Here is a 17537-nt window from a genome sequence, read left to right as displayed (position 1 = left end):
TCTGTTCACAGGTTAAAATTGAAGCCGGAAATTAAACTGGTATTGCGAAAGAAAACAGACTATGCAAATGCTGTAACAATAATCTGATTGAAAATGAATACCATTGTTTATTATGCTGTAGTAAATTGAGACACTTACGCTTAAATACCTAGGTAAAATATATTGGCCAACTTTAGATATGTTTAAAAGACTTATGTTAAGCAAAAGAAAAACTTCATTAAAAAGCCATAAATTTAAGAATTACTGTCCTTGTACAATAACAATGATCCTTGTAATAACAATATGAATCTTTGTTTATTTTGCTCTAAAAGTTCAACAACTTGTATTGTTATATATTATTAAATAATGTCTATGTTCTTATTCCGTAGTTCTCTATAGTTGATATTATGTCATTTCCATATTTATGTTGTTAATAGCCAATGGCTATTTTATGCCGATGTGCGAATACACTCTGGAACATTGGATGATATGCTTATGTTATGCGTGGATATAATTGCCAATTATTAATTAATCGTTTGAAGCATGTTATTACGTTTCATGGAATAATAGTTAACCAGTATATGCATGACATAAACAGTGATCGCATATTCAAACTAAAACCTAACCAAGAATATACAATACTACAGTTTTCTGCTTATATAAATCCTTTTTTAAATCTTATTATTATTTGTCAATCATATTAAACCCTTGTTAAAATCTGCGGATAGCATTTCAACGTTTAAACATTTGAATTTAATTAATATTCTTAAGAAATAATATGTCTTATATTTGAATTTATAAACAAAATTGTACCTGATAAACAAACCATTAATATTTCGTTCAACAAAAATGTTTGTTTTCATAGAATTTATAGAGAATATTTGTTGATTTCTTGTAAGATAGTATTTTATTTCACGATTTATATAAATTTTCATAATACTTTTCTATCAAATGGAATACCATCTTGCACTAAAATAAACATTTTATTGTTCATATTTTGTTTGTTTTTTTGAGGATAATTATTTGTTTTTGCTAAAAGTACACGCCTTTGTGCGGCCTCCCGTCCACAATGCACTTTGAAACTAACAAGCTTTTCACAAAATATGTTTAGAACAGTGGATTGACTTATAATTGAATATTAAAACTAAAACAGAATATAATTTGCAAACAAATACATTACTTTGAAGGCGCAAGAATAATCTGTAAGACCTCTTGATATTTTAAGCTTGACGGCCATGAAGAGACAAGAGTGAAATAACGAGCTCAGCTAGTTTGTTTGATGGGATAAGACCATTTCCATGACAATTTCAGTTGAAACATCATTTTTGCGAAGAAATATTTCAAACGTTCAGATGATGTATGTGGGGTAATTTTTTAATTGATAGTTTCAAGCGTAGATTTAACCGTAATATTATACTCATAGGTAAGACAAGTTTCTAAAAATATAAAGGATGATAAAACATTTTATTTATGATGAAGCATGTTTTGTTTTCGTTTGAAACAATGAGCCAAATGGATCATACACTATATTATTCAGGTCAAAGAAAATGTTGAAACATGCTTAGGATTGTCATTTTAAACGCTATAGTTTGTTTATTTACCAACAAATTAGTAATAACATATACATATACAATCCATAAAATATTGAATATCTTAATCAGTCGTTACTGTGATTTGGCTTATGCTGTTTAGAAGTGTGGTATTCATGACCAATAAAAGAAGAGTTACGCTAATTGGCCAAAAAAGTAGTTCTAACCCAGCAAATACATACCGTGAGGTGTTAATGTTATGGCATGCTAAGGTTATTGTACAACTGTATCACAAGGTTGTCAGAACGCTACCGCCTAAATATATTTGTAAGCTTACCTACAGCGTTATTTTGCAAGATTGTCCCGACTATATGACAACCTTGTATGAAGGTTGTGTTTTGGTTTCCAAAAGTAACATTGTTACAACGTGAAGAAAACCTTAAGATTATAACGTCGTGACAACGTTATTTATAGAATAAGACATGGCTTAAACCCTCGGGCAAATATTCCGTCCACTTGGGCAATTATCAACCAAAAGCTATGGTCAACCATGTATTATATTGTATAATACATATGTTTTGTCATTTGTCAATGATTTCAAATAAATTTAAAAGTATGATTTTGTGGAATAATGAAGGATATGTCATATAATTAGCATCTAGTCTGAAAGTCTTAAAAATGAGATGTAACAAAATGGTATTGAATGGCGATAGCTTCGAAAAATAACGAGTGACTGGAAATCAAAATAGCAAATCTTTTCGTATGCGTTTTCAGAATAAGTCTGCAAATTTTCAATTCTTCAAATATTTCCTGTTTTACATCGGCTGATTGTGATGTTCATTTCAATAGGTGAGCACAGCTAGAGTCAATCAATCCTAGGAGCAGTTTCATAAGGATCTCGGCTTGAATGACCCTAGCCATTATGCTTGAATAATTAACATTTCTCAGCGAATAAATTAAAACAAAACGTTTCAACAAAACATTTGTTTGTCTCACTGCTTTATGGCCTTTACCGAATGTAAACATCCGGTGCGGTTTCGGGTAGTACTCGTTACTGAAACACGGAAGGTGTCATTGTTGGTAAAACTAATTTCACTATTCTTGCACCGATAGCTCCATTTTAATCCCTTTAAAACTTTAATAATGTTTAAATGTTTGCCTGTCAAATATACGGCGGCCATTTTTATTTTCGTGAAAATGACGTCAGTGTGCACGTTTTCGTCTTCGTCAGACAATTATTCCATAATCGCCATGACGTGCCGTGAAAATCTCACGGGCGGAGACGACAATCATTACTGCGGGAACGAATTTATTTAGTAAAATGTTACTATTTACAGTAACATGTGTATTATGACATATCATTAAGACTTCGTGAAAGGTAACGTTGCTACTACGTTGTCACAACGGTATGAGTTTGCTAAGTTAAAGTTACTATATTTACTGCAGTTAAAACTGATTTAAATCTCTGAAAACACTTCATATTTCATGTTTTAATCCAAACACTTAGTAACGGAAACAATAACGTAGACTGCCTCACATATTGAACGTCCGTCGTACACTTACTCACACTCAAAAGTTAGAATAAAGGGACTTGTTGTCGTTTAATTGAATTAGACATTGAAACGTAGATTTAAAATGACAACAAATGTAGTTGTTACAATGACAAAACATCATAACATGTTCAAATAAGAGCTCTATTGTAAATCGATATCGGAAAATACGACATTGAATGTTCTATTGTGCCGTTAGTATTAGTAACGTTATCAAGAGTGAATTATTTTAGGCATACTTATTTGAACAACGATTGTCATACAAGATTTTACAATATTATTGAAATCATCTCGTTTGTATGATGTTACTCTAGCGTAACATCTTGTGTTAAACATACATACAATTATGTCCAATGTATCTGCCAGTTGATGTTATGTATTTGCTCATAAAAGTAAGTATAACTACTCAATTAGAACACTTTTGCCAAAATTCAATATGTTTACTATACCCTTTCTAAAGGCTTCATTTATCCGCAAATGTTGAAGTAACGTAATTAAAAATAAAATAGTGTTTTGCTTAAATATTCCTTTTTTAAAAAAAATTGAGCATCGGTCTGTAGCTATTTGATTTTTGTTTTGAATAAATTGATAACTGTGATATGAATCAATTTAAAAAACCCCAAATAAGATGAAATAGCTTTGTCAGCACCATTATATTTGGGGACTAAAACTCTCCTAGTTGAAACATAAAGCGTTCCCTTTTATCAATTGCATAATTTTAAGCAGAGGAATCGCCGTACAATCATACGTTTTTCTATGGTTTTATGATCGAATGCAAGTCACAGCATAAACCACTTCCTAGGTGACGAAGGACAACCTGTTTCAAGAGACTAGTCATCAAGACAAAATTTCTGAAAAATCTTGAGTACAACTGCATTATGCGTCTCAGCTGATTAAAAATCCGTAACATTTACATCTAGACATGTAGAGCAAGTGAACAGTTCTGCTCTTTTATTGCATGGTTATACGAAGACTACTCAAAATTATGACATGCACTACCGTTTTATGCAGCTGTTAACATATATTGGCATGCACAAATGAAAATAAATACAAGGCAATACTATCTTCGATCTTGGTTCTTATACCTGTATTTGACAAAGCAAAAAAAGAAACAAAAATATATGTTCATGGTGTTTATCTTGCCACTCTGTCTCCAACCTGCTGCTGTAGTCAAGGAGGTCATTACCGTCACCAGTAGAAACAGTCGCCATAGCTAAACGTATCCCCGTTTAAACTGATTTTCACACATTATATTACATTAAAAGTACTATCGGATTGTTTGTTAAAAAACAGCACAGCTGCATGAACAACGTGAAAGTGTTTTATCTGAGTACACCACTTAAACTGACGGGAAGTTCGTATGATGTAGGCGTGCAATACATTGCGTTAAAACTACTTTAACCTGCTTGCGTTGTTTGCATTAAGAAAACAAAAAAGTTTTACATCGAATGCACTTGGAGGAATGGTAGTGGATAACTCGTCGTAATGACATGAGTCAGAATAATACAATGGGATTTACTTTTTTACAAATGTACGTCGAAAATGTCTATTGTATTTGTATTGTATATATATATATATTGAAAACACTTCCCTATCGCCATGCAAGTTCTTAAAACTTTAAAAAAGAGAGAAGTCCTGTATTCTTTCTAAAACAACTCACACATTTTTGCTATACATCGATTATATTATATAAAGATACAGCCGGTTCACTGTCTTATCGATTCATTCAAGGCGGCCTATCGAACGGATCAGACACACATAATAAGTTCGTTTTGCACCGATAGGCATGTTCATAGATGAGCAATAATTATGCACTGTTTTTCTGACACCCTTATTAATAATTAAACTATGAAACATTCTTCCATGATTGCGAGTAACGTAGCGTAATCGAGGTTCAAGTTGTATATGTCTGCTGACTTGCATAAACAATCACGCTTATGACATCATTTCTTTTCATGAAAAAGGTTTACTCATCTGATGCGCTCTCATTATGCTTATATGAGAAACAAATTGTTTTATGTCCAACAATAACAACCTCATGTATAGGTATATGAGTACAAATATAACGTAACAATGCATCACACAATATGGTTTATCTGAGTTATTCTTGACTGAAGAGAAGACAGTTGCGTGATCGAGAAATCCCCCATACTTAATATTTTGTCAAACAGTGACTAACGAATCATCTTATTTCAGTATGTTCAAAGTTAAGCAATACACGATGAACAAAATGACGGTGCAGAGTTTTTATAAGCATACTGACACTAGATAGTCGTATTATAGCATTATATCATAGTTTCACAAACTATGTTATAGTTACTGCATGTACTGCTCGAGTCATTGCAATTCACTTATTTATTTTTTAATTTATACTTATTTTCAATCAAAGTAAGTGTACTGAATTTTGTTGATGGGAGGGACTATGGTAAATAACTGACTTGCGTGTAAGCAAAAAGCGTTGTAATATACGACACACAAGTTCATAATTCAGCTCTGCCTACTGGCGACAATTGTTTTCTTATGGGACATTTCTGTAAACGAGACCAAAGACAACGTTGTACCACATGGTTGGCTAATTTTTATATTCCTATTATCATCATATAATAGAGTAGTATAATTCATTGACTAGTGTGCCAGCTTTGGTCGACTTAGTCTTGTTTTAACTCATATAATTATAACTTCGATTTCAGATTGTTCCAGTTAACCTGTTCTGACAAATACGCCTTGGGCTCCAACCGATGACCGGACTTAGTCTAGTTGTATTTAAACACATTGAAGAAGGACACTCAGCTTTTCTTAAGTAGTATTCAAGTAATTTTAAACTTTTCACTTGAAAAATGTTGTTTTTACTACTTTTCTATGACATAATCTACTTATTCAATAATTCGGTCACTCTAGTAAATATATCTTACCGCTTTGTGAACACTAAGAAAATGTTTGTTTATAAGAGCCCAGATGTGGTCCAATATTCACTCTCTTTATGGAACCAATGCATTAAAAGCAACTGTTTTAGTATAGATATGCGTTTAGTTGTCGTATTATCTGAAAGTACTATGCACGATGTGTATTCTGTCGTTAATGTGGAAATGCTGTTTAGTGTTGCACAGTGTTGCATTGACCTTCCGGACATTCATTCATTATTCATGAATTTCAGTTAATGCAGTGACGTCATTTATATTGCCAATATTAAGAAGTTTCTCTCATGTCAGAATTCTGTATTCTGCTTTTGTCAGAAGTGTTACATATGGGAAAGAGGTATCTTTCGCGACAAATTACTGAAAACCATGATGTTGACAGCAATCAATACAATACTTAGAATGTTTCTAGCGGTATTCAATGCTAACACAAATTGGTTGAAGGTACTTTCAGTTTCAAAGAAACCCCACTTCTCCGCCTCTCAACTATAATTATAAATTAATCATTACTTTTTGTTTGAAAATCAAGGCCGGTCGTTTCATATTGATGCCTGCATCCATAAAGGCTTAAATTGAAAACTACCATCGTCAATGACAAGTGACTGCTCGTTTTAGGAACTATTAATTTAATGTGTAATATCCAAAAACAATATCTTAGAAATAAGTGTAAAGACTGAGCATACCTCAGCATCAGTTAATTACCCATTACGTGTATGCAAAGACATGAACAATTCGTTTGACATGTAAATGTACGGAGAACCTTCAAGTGAACTTTAATGACCCTTCATTACATGGTTATAGAAACCCGCCGGGGAACTACAGCATACTCAAAGTATCGAGGAAGCTGTTTCGCTTTATCCATTAAACATTCACAATTCTAATATAAAACCCTTAACCTGAATATACTTTTTCATATCCGTTAAAACACAAATAATAAAACGACAATACAGATTGCGCAATAAAAGACAACAACTAGATAAGTTATTCACAACAATTAGTGCATACAACAAGTTTACTAATGAGTCATGTAGAATGTATCATCAACTAACATGAAAGTAGCGACCCGATAGTATCCATGTTTTCATAGGATTCTACTTGATAATTGGGCTTGGATAATACACTGTCAAACACCAGAAAATTCTCTTAATACTGGACAACGGATTCACCGCTGTAATTGTGCACACCAGGAGTGACCTTTGTTAGCTGCTAGGGCATCCCACTTTTGCGAAGTAAACATTTGGCATCAAAGTCCTATTATATATTTTGTTCGCAAGCGTTGAATTTTTGTTCTGGTTTTATCTCTCAATATCGTACGGACGTCATTTATATTGCCAATATTAAGAAGTTTCTCTCATGTCAGAATTCTGTATTCTGCTTTTGTCAGAAGTGTTACATATGGGAAAGAGGTATCTTTCGCGACAAATTACTGAAAACCATGATGTTGACAGCAATCAATACAATACTTAGAATGTTTCTAGCGGTATTCAATGCTAACACAAATTGGTTGAAGGTACTTTCAGTTTCAAAGAAACCCCACTTCTCCGCCTCTCAACTATAATTATAAATTAATCATTACTTTTTGTTTGAAAATCAAGGCCGGTCGTTTCATATTGATGCCTGCATCCATAAAGGCTTAAATTGAAAACTACCATCGTCAATGACAAGTGACTGCTCGTTTTAGGAACTATTAATTTAATGTGTAATATCCAAAAACAATATCTTAGAAATAAGTGTAAAGACTGAGCATACCTCAGCATCAGTTAATTACCCATTACGTGTATGCAAAGACATGAACAATTCGTTTGACATGTAAATGTACGGAGAACCTTCAAGTGAACTTTAATGACCCTTCATTACATGGTTATAGAAACCCGCCGGGGAACTACAGCATACTCAAAGTATCGAGGAAGCTGTTTCGCTTTATCCATTAAACATTCACAATTCTAATATAAAACCCTTAACCTGAATATACTTTTTCATATCCGTTAAAACACAAATAATAAAACGACAATACAGATTGCGCAATAAAAGACAACAACTAGATAAGTTATTCACAACAATTAGTGCATACAACAAGTTTACTAATGAGTCATGTAGAATGTATCATCAACTAACATGAAAGTAGCGACCCGATAGTATCCATGTTTTCATAGGATTCTACTTGATAATTGCGCTTGGATAATACACTGTCAAACACCAGAAAATTCTCTTAATACTGGACAACGGATTCACCGCTGTAATTGTGCACACCAGGAGTGACCTTTGTTAGCTGCTAGGGCATCCCACTTTTGCGAAGTAAACATTTGGCATCAAAGTCCTATTATATATTTTGTTCGCAAGCGTTGAATTTTTGTTCTGGTTTTATCTCTCAATATCGTACGGACGACATTGTGTCATTAAGCTAAGAACATGCACCACTTATGACTGGAATTTTGTACATTGGAAATTCATTTGAATAAGATCAAGGAATTGTAGCACAAGTATTTGTATGTTTCTGTCATGCCCGTGATTAGGGCATTATCATTTCAATTATATGATAACAATAAAAAGAGTGTCATATGGTTTCAAAGTATCTAAACAACGTAAAACGCATGTTTCGTTGAGCTCTGTGGTATGTTCATACAGACATACCATTTTAAGACCATGCTTCGCGTGAATTTATGAGCGGAAGAAAATGCATGTTTCACAATTATTGTATGGAAATATGTCATAACAATTCTTTTTCTGAATGAATGGAAATTTCTACATTGTTCTTTGAAAATGCATATAAATACGAACAGACTGCCGTCACACAATGTTTTACTATTGAAGTTGATCGTTATATTTGGTTACTACATGGTCATTTAAGTCCGAATCCTAAGTGTTTAATACAAGTTTGATACGTTCACTCTATATTTGCAATATTTGTTGGGATTAAAGCAATGCCAACACTGAATATTATGCTTCTTTGAGGATGGACGTATTATTAATTTAACTGTTTGATCAGCGTCGGCGTCAATTGCGATACGTTTTTTTGCAAAAAAATATTGTCATGGACGTCACATACAATTCACCGCTATAAAATGTCATTTGATCTATAGCAGGCATATATTTACTACTTTCATATGGATTCCAATCTTGTTGCGTTCTTATAACTATGGAAGTAATTTAAATGAAAGGCATTCACACTAAGAAGTGTATACGTCACGAAATGTTCCGTAAAAATCTATCATTGGAACATTCATACAATAATTTACCATGAAAGAGAGTTGCTACAGTTAATTATCTGATCATTATGTTATCTTAATTACCACGGAGCCTAAGTTCTTATTGTTTTACTATAGTTCTATTTATCGGCTAGTCTATATCTGTCAATTATTTGTTTAGTGTGTTTTGAAACATAACCCAATTAACATAATAGTTCGTTATATCGCAATACCATCGTTTATAACATTTTTGAGATTGTTGGACAGAAAAAAATAAAAAGTGTATGTTTCTCGCCCATCGCCGATACACTTTAGATGATACGACCAAGATTGTAAAGCCAAGAATGACGGAAGACAGTGTCCAGTTTGACCGGATGGCCTACGGTAACGGACGATACGACGTCCCGAGTTTATGGACGATACGGCCCAAGTCTGCGGATCAGTCGGTCATGGAACATAAAGGTAAAAATGGCGGATCTTACGGCTCTGATTGGCAGACGGTATGTCCCAGGTCTGCAGACGAAACGACATGTATGAAATTTGAATAATTGGCGCAATAAAAGTGGTGGCTGTATGGAAAATGAATCAAGAATGTTTTTTTCAATCATAGTGCATCAAAAGTATTTCGCCACTGGATGTAAAATGAAGTTTGAAAATTAGTAGTATGTAGACGAATGTCATATACTCAAACATATTGAAAGTAATAATTTATAGACATACTTACAAATTTCAGACAGACAAGATTCGTCATACACAATGAGCTCGGAAAATAAACTTGGTCAGGCATTAAATTTCAAGTTGTTTTATGCCTATAAATATCAAACGAAGGTATAGGTACTTGGGAACAAACAATATCGAAAATACATCTTATTCATTGGGTTTATCTAAATGTTTCAAAATGGACAAAATTCACAGTGAAGAGGGTTTATTCCATTCATCTACAGATTATTAAAAAGATAGTCATAAACTATCTTGCCCTAGTTTCACAAAAAATACGCCATAGTCACTGCATTTACTACACGAGTCTTTGAATTGATCATACTCATTTTCAATCACGTGTGTGAAGTTAAAGTTTTAAAATTTGTTTTGAAGGACTACGGTCAATAACTAACGTGCGTGTAAGTAAATAGCGTTGTAATATACGCCAAGCTAGTTAAAGTTTAAGCTCTGCCGATTATCGTTTCGTTATGGGACTTAAGTTAAAAATAGAATAAAGACAACGTTGTCCTACAACTATTTCAACAATTTTTATATTTTCATTGTCAACAATCGTGTGTACTAGTTAAATATGAAAAACCAGGTTTCCAAATATTATGGAACAGAACAAACTTACAAGCATTCACTATTTCCCATAAAATTATTAACAATTGTATGGTATCTTTATTGTAGTTTAATAAACTTAAATATTACTTTTAATTGATAAGGACAGATTAACAAAAAGTACACTTTTCAGAAAGTTATACACGACTTCCAACTTATGAAAGCAGAGTAGATGTTATGCTGGATAAATTATCAATATATATATATTATATTTTTAAACATAAGTATTATTCATTTACAAGCGTCTCAGCTTGTGCCGACTTAGTCCTGTAACATGTCATATAATGTGGGTTTTGATTTTATATTGTATTAGTAAACCTGTTCGGAAACAAATTCGTTGGTGTTGGGCTCCAACCAATAAATGTTTGTTAATAAACTGGATGTGCCATTGCTAAATATATCTTACCATTTCAATCTTCGGGGTCAAAATTAATCCCGATTTATAATATTTATACTAAATGTCGAATTTCTCAACGAAACAATTTTCAAACGATATCCGAGTCGCAATTTACTGTTCGAATTTTGCTTCCATTATGTTTTATGCGTCACATTTTGTATTTTTAATGTCAAACAGCAGGTGAATGTCTCATCAATCTATGACGTAACAGTAGGTTTTCAGACATTCAAATATATCACTAAAACAACAAGTAGTGACGCCATGGATAACAGTTAAATCACGAATGTGTTTGGTAAAACAATTCAATACTGCAACTATAGACTCTCGGTGATTCCGTTAAAACAAGTAGTTACTTGTGACTGAAAGGAAATAAAACAAGAAATATCTGTAGGTAAAGATAAACTTCTTGGAAAGTTAGATGTTTGCGGTATGTAAAATAGGGAACGAAAAAAACACACACTTAAATAACTGAATTACAGAAAAGATGTGTAAATACATATTTTTTTAATAAATGTAGTTTATATTTTACTGTGTCGTAAAAATGTCGAAGTTGTAGGTTTGTTTATAATCATTAATAAGTGCCCGGTTGAAGTCCAGGTTGCACTCTCATTATGAAATAAATGCTTTTGAAGCAACTGTCTCAGAATTGATATGCGTTTGATTGTCATATTATCGGAGAGTACAAAACACGATGTGTATTATGTCGTTAACATCAATGTCTGGTGTAGTGATTTCACAGTGCTGCATTGACCTTTAATTGAGCATTCGGGCATTTAGTCATTCCTCATTAAAGTCAGTTAATGCACTGATGTGATTTGTAATGCTAATTGTAAGAGGTTTATCGCATTTTATAATTTCATTTGGCATTCTGCTTTTGTCAGAGGAGTACCAACGGGGTAAGAGGAATCGTTCGTCGATGAATTACTCATAACCATAATGTTGACAGCAATCAATTAAACTATTTAATATGTTAATACTCACTTTTAATATGATGACATACTTGGTAAGGTCAAATCAAGTTTCAAGTTTTGAAAAACCCACTTGTCGCCTCTCAACACTAAATAGAAATGAATCAAAACGTTTTATTTTCTGTTTTGTGTAACACAAAAAGCAATGCCAGTCGTATCATATCGATGCATGCATCTCTTTAAAGGACGAATCTCCGGACAATTATTTAATAAAATGTTTTACTCTTTGATATCATTATTGTTAAAAAATACCAAAAAGTAAAAATAAATCGAGTCGCAGAACGGGTTCGAACCGGTATCGCCAAAATTGCAGTCCAGTGTTGTATCCACTGTGCTACGATGGCTTACCCTAAACAGCTGGAATATTTAAGCTATATACCTAACTTGGTAATATCACGTGATAACATCGACACACCAATCACGCGTAAGGAATGAATTCTACTAGGTAGACATACTTAGTAATCTTTTTTAATGGAAAAATACGAAAAAAACTGCCAAAAATAAATTAATTGTAAACTATGTGGTACTTCAGTTAGTTAGTTTCAATGAATTGTACACATCAAGTTTATGTCAGTTTTCGACAATTTAATTAAGCTATTTCATCATACGGAATACAGCTCCTTTAAGCCTGAAATTCAAAACAAGCACAGCTAAAAACAAGGGACTGCTTGTATGGGGAATACTTGATTTTATGCGTCATATCCAGAGGAATTATCTACAGTAATAGTGAAAAGACTTAGTGTAACTGAGCATCAGCTGATTAAATATCCATAACGTGCTTATGAAGCCATAAACAATTCTTTCGCCGTGTAAAAGTACGTAAAACAAGTAGATTTGAATGCCAATCTATTACATGATTATATGAAGCCTCATTGAATATACAGAATACCCCACATTTCAAAGCAGCAGATTCGTACAAAAACACTATATTATTCGTTACATTATCACATTACTATAGTTACAACTGTAAGTCATATAAAAATTAGAACATTTATAAAAAAAGGACAATATAAAGAACATAACCTTTAAACCGTATGATACACGCAAATAACATGACGAAAACATCCAAACGTTCTTTTGATTCTAACCTACTGTACTGAATTTTCGAATTTCCTATCGACTCTAACCTTCCACACTGAACATTCGAATTTTCTACTGTCTTTTAATTACCGCAATGAACGTCCGATCATAATGCCGTCCCAAACCTTCCACACTAAACAATTAAGGATTGATTCTTATTTTTGTGCGTTCATGCAGTATGAACGCTCGGTCGCGATTTTGCATATGCATAAACCGCGTTAGCGGCCGAGCGTTCATACTGCATGAACGCACAAAAAATAAGAATCAATACTTATATTTACATGTTTTCCTTTTTATATCTTTATTTTTTCGCTCTAATAGTGTTTGAGAACAAGTCTCTTATTACAACAAAGGGAAACAAAACGTGTAGAGCAAATGTAAAGGGTAAGAGCACTTGTCGCCATTAGTGTTTTAACCAGGCGTTCTTTTTTCCTCCGCTTAACAAATAGTCCATAAGTAATTTGCAGAAAAAAATATTAATCAAATATATTTTTAATCATTTGGTAGTTTCTGTAAAATCTGTGGATGTAGTAAAGATGTTTTGTTGTAATATGTTCATTTAAATTAAGATAATTTTCGGTACATTTTAACTCGAGTTTTACATATGCATGACACATGTGAGAGGGTATAAAAATGTGGTCACGGTGATTTTATAGAATACTTCCAGTCCAAGGTAATTAAGAGGTCATAATTTCATTTTTTCGTTGTCTTTTCATTTTTGCAAATATATTAAAGTGTTCTGATGTGCTAGTATTCTCGAATTGTCAAAATTTAGAAGATTGTTCGAACTCGCGAAAATATATGACACTATGACAGTCTATTTTCATTTCATGCATTAAAATGAAACAGTTTTTGTTTTTTTAAATACGTGATATGATTTTAAAATATTCTTAAATATAGAGGCACGCTTACAAACTTTTTCATATTCAATTCTTCTGATGATGTGAAAATGTATTTTATTCATGATGTCAAAATTTTAAAATTGGACACATTTATTTCATTTTCATCAGTTGTTTCTGTTCAAAATGTTCAGACGTCAGCTATCAGCTAGTTCTGGTACATGACTAAGACAAGACGACTCTAGGCTAAGGCAGAACGAATTTAATTGTATAAGCCCGCAGTTTTGAAATATTCTGTTAATAAAACATCATATTTTTTTTTCAATTTATTTCACATCGAAACTTGAAAAAATAGTTACATTTTATTTCAATTAAAGTTATTTACTTTACATCAAAACGATCATTTATGATCAAGAACCTGTAACATTTAAGCTTTGTTGAGATATTTTGGCATAGAAAAATAACACAACCAGGCGCGTAGCTGACTGTAAGCAAATAAGCTGTTGTGTAATACTAATAAGATTTTAACAAGTCAAAGTTTTTGTCAGTCAAAAAATCCCGAATCTTAAGTAAAAACAAAACAGTGAAAGGTTCAATATGCTGTATGTCATTGATCGGCATACGCCCAAATTGGCCATAGCTATGCGCCTGACAACAAATTATCAATTTAATGCACACAATAAATGATCAGTTTTCTGAAATTTTATGAATTAAATATCATAAAGTCTTGTATTAGCCAGAATGTTTCAAAATATAACTGTCGTATAAAACATACTATTTGGAAACCATTCATATATGTTTTAGTATTTACTTAAATTGTGTTAAAGCTGAACTCTCACAGATGGTTTCAAGATATTTATGCCAAAATTGGTTCATTCTAAGACAAAAAAAATTGTCAAAATGGTTAATGTTTGAGAGTGCAGCTTAAATCACACTTCTAACTTTAATACCACTACAGTATATTCTTTATGTCCATTAAATTAAGTATTAAATGAAATGATAACAAACTGTCTTGTAGGTATTTCAAATTTTGCAACTAATAAAGCAGAAAACTGCCTTGTAACAAACATGAACATGTGTAAATGTAAATCAGATATTGTCAATCTATTACTGTGGCTAAGTAATGTTGATCGTGCAATTGCTGAAAGTGGCAGCTCTGAAAAAATCGGCATGACTTATATTTTGTTCATTGCTATGAACGATCTGTGAGGAAGTTGGCACCTGATCATCAACAAAACTCATTTGAGTTTGCTTGTAAGGCTGCAGAGCTGTTGATGGTCTAGGAAGATTGGAATTAGATGCTCCCTCGGTGAGTGCTGCCAGGGTGTTGCTTATTGCTTTTTTCTGAGATGTGCTACATCCCCGGTTGTATGACTTTATCGAAGCTTCATTCCTGTGGCCACTCATGAACATTATATGCCTAGCTTCATACCCCGCATCATTCATGGCTTGAATGGCTGTTGCACGTAGACAGTGTGCAGTGTAGCGTTGATTGAGACCAGCTGTGGTGCTTATGTTCTACATGAACATTTCATATGTTCTTTTTGCCAGGGGCTTCTCAGTGTACCAAATTTTAAATTGAGATGGATTTACAAGTGCATGATTATCCATTTGGTTAAAGAGCATCTTGGCATTGATATTTTGTTTACTGGTAAACAGCCTGAGAACTTTCACAGGACATAGAGCCTCTCGTGTTGCATATATTCTCTTTTCAGAGAGGAGACTTTTTTGGTTTGCGCCATCTTGGTGATTTTTTTCTTTGGTTTCTCGGTTCAGAATCAGGAATTCGCCATCAGCATCCTCACGGAACTCAATGCTGTTCTTCCGAAGCTGGTAATGGAACTCCATGCCTCTTGTGACAAAATGGATAGCTATAAGGAACCATGCTGCCTCTCTCAGAATGATTGGAGAGTTTTCATAGCCTTTCAGGTAATCGGATATTTTCTTCAGATCATCACATGAGACGATTTCCTTATGTTGGGTTGGACGAGAAGTTCCGGATTCCATCCTACTTTTTAAATGTCCATCAAAGGTGCGATTAGATTTTGTGAACTCTGGGTCACGTACAATATCAACATTCCTGTCAATATCCTTAAGAAACCGATTTATCGCATTTTATGTTGGTCATTGTGTTGCGATGGTACTCATTGGCTTGATGGGCTGGTAGAACTTTTTCACGGTGACCATTTTGCTTCGGATTAGCTTCGCAGTAGAACTTTCTTAGTTTTTCAGCGAGATTGTCCTTAGTGACTGTGTAAAAATCTAATTCGTGTTCGAAAACTTCCTTGTGCCTTTCTGAAAAGAAAAGATGTCTTTTAATGGTTGATATTTTTTTATCCGTATTGAACCTAGACCTGTTCCAAACCTAAAGCCAAAACTTTTTATTGATTATAACCCGGCAATTTTTCTTTAAAAATTAAAGAAAACAACAACACCCTGTGTTTGTTCTTTTAAACTACGGATGATAATCTACAATTTTCCTTGCCTTAAATGTAAACAATGTCGTTGTTTTTTTTTCAAAAGAAGCTGTATAGTTTTTTTATAATTGGTAAAAAAATATGGCATTATAGTATTATTTTAGACTATCTACTGTGTTTTTATAGTTTTGAACATAGGGTTACAATTATTGAATATTCATTTAATTTTCATACCCAATTTCAGGTTACACTGAATGGATGGAGAAAATCAAACATTGTTGAACAACAAATATGCACTAGTATATATGGTTAATTTTGTCTACTCTTTTTTTATTGAGTAGAAATATTGATTTATATATTGGTGCATAGAAACACATCGTTCTGATTAAAATATTGACTTGGGATTGTGTATTATTTTCTGGTAAGTGATTTAATTTTATATAGGAAGCTCTTTACAGCTACTTTTTGTATTATTTAATTACTTTTTTTATTGGGGACGATTGATATATTTTGTGTCTTCATGCAATGTTATAGCCTGGTGACGGCTAAATGGGCTTTGTAAATTTCCCAAGAAACACTAGTGTGATTCATGGACGACTTTTAAGAGTAAACAGTTTTTCTCGAACACTCTTAGGTTGGAAAAATAAAGGAATAAAGTGCGAAAATATAAGTATTGAGTTTTTATTTTTTGTGCGTTCATGCAGTATGATTCATAGCGCGATTCATGGATTTGCAAAATCGCGGCCGAGCGTTCATTCTGCATGAACGCACAAAAAATAAGAGTCAATCCTTTTAGGTTGAAAAAATAAAGGAATAAAGTGCGAAAATATAAGTATTTTTATTTTTTATTTTTTGTGCGTTCATACAGTATATACAGGCCGAGCGTTCATACTGCATGAACGCACAAAAAATAAGAGTCAATCCTTAATTGATTAATGCAAGGCATTGGAAAGGACTTTTTATTTTAGAAAATTGTTACCTTTTACTTTATTATCATAAAAAGGGTTTAATGATTTATTTCATACCCTGAAACAAATTTATGCCCCATTGGGAGTTTTTCTTTGTGGAGGTAGATTTTGGTTTTCCCTCAGTGCTGTCGATTTCATCATCTGCCAGTGCCTTAAACCGTTTTGGTTTCGGTTCTGATGTCCCGTCCACTGCTAGTGACACTGGTGTTGTCGCCAGTGACACTGGTGTTGTCTCAGTTGAAAGTATATTATTACTGACTTTTTCAAATGACTGGGCGAAGATATCGCATAATTCTATTGTTGAAAGTAATTCATTGTCTGAATCCGATAATTGATCAAATAGTTGTTCTAAAAAGAAATCGCCGAACTCATCATCAGCCATGTTTGCTT

Source organism: Mya arenaria, chromosome 12 (genome assembly GCF_026914265.1).
Source record: "Mya arenaria isolate MELC-2E11 chromosome 12, ASM2691426v1".
Lineage (NCBI taxonomy): Eukaryota > Metazoa > Mollusca > Bivalvia > Myida > Myidae > Mya > Mya arenaria.
This window is presented reverse-complemented; position numbering follows the sequence as displayed.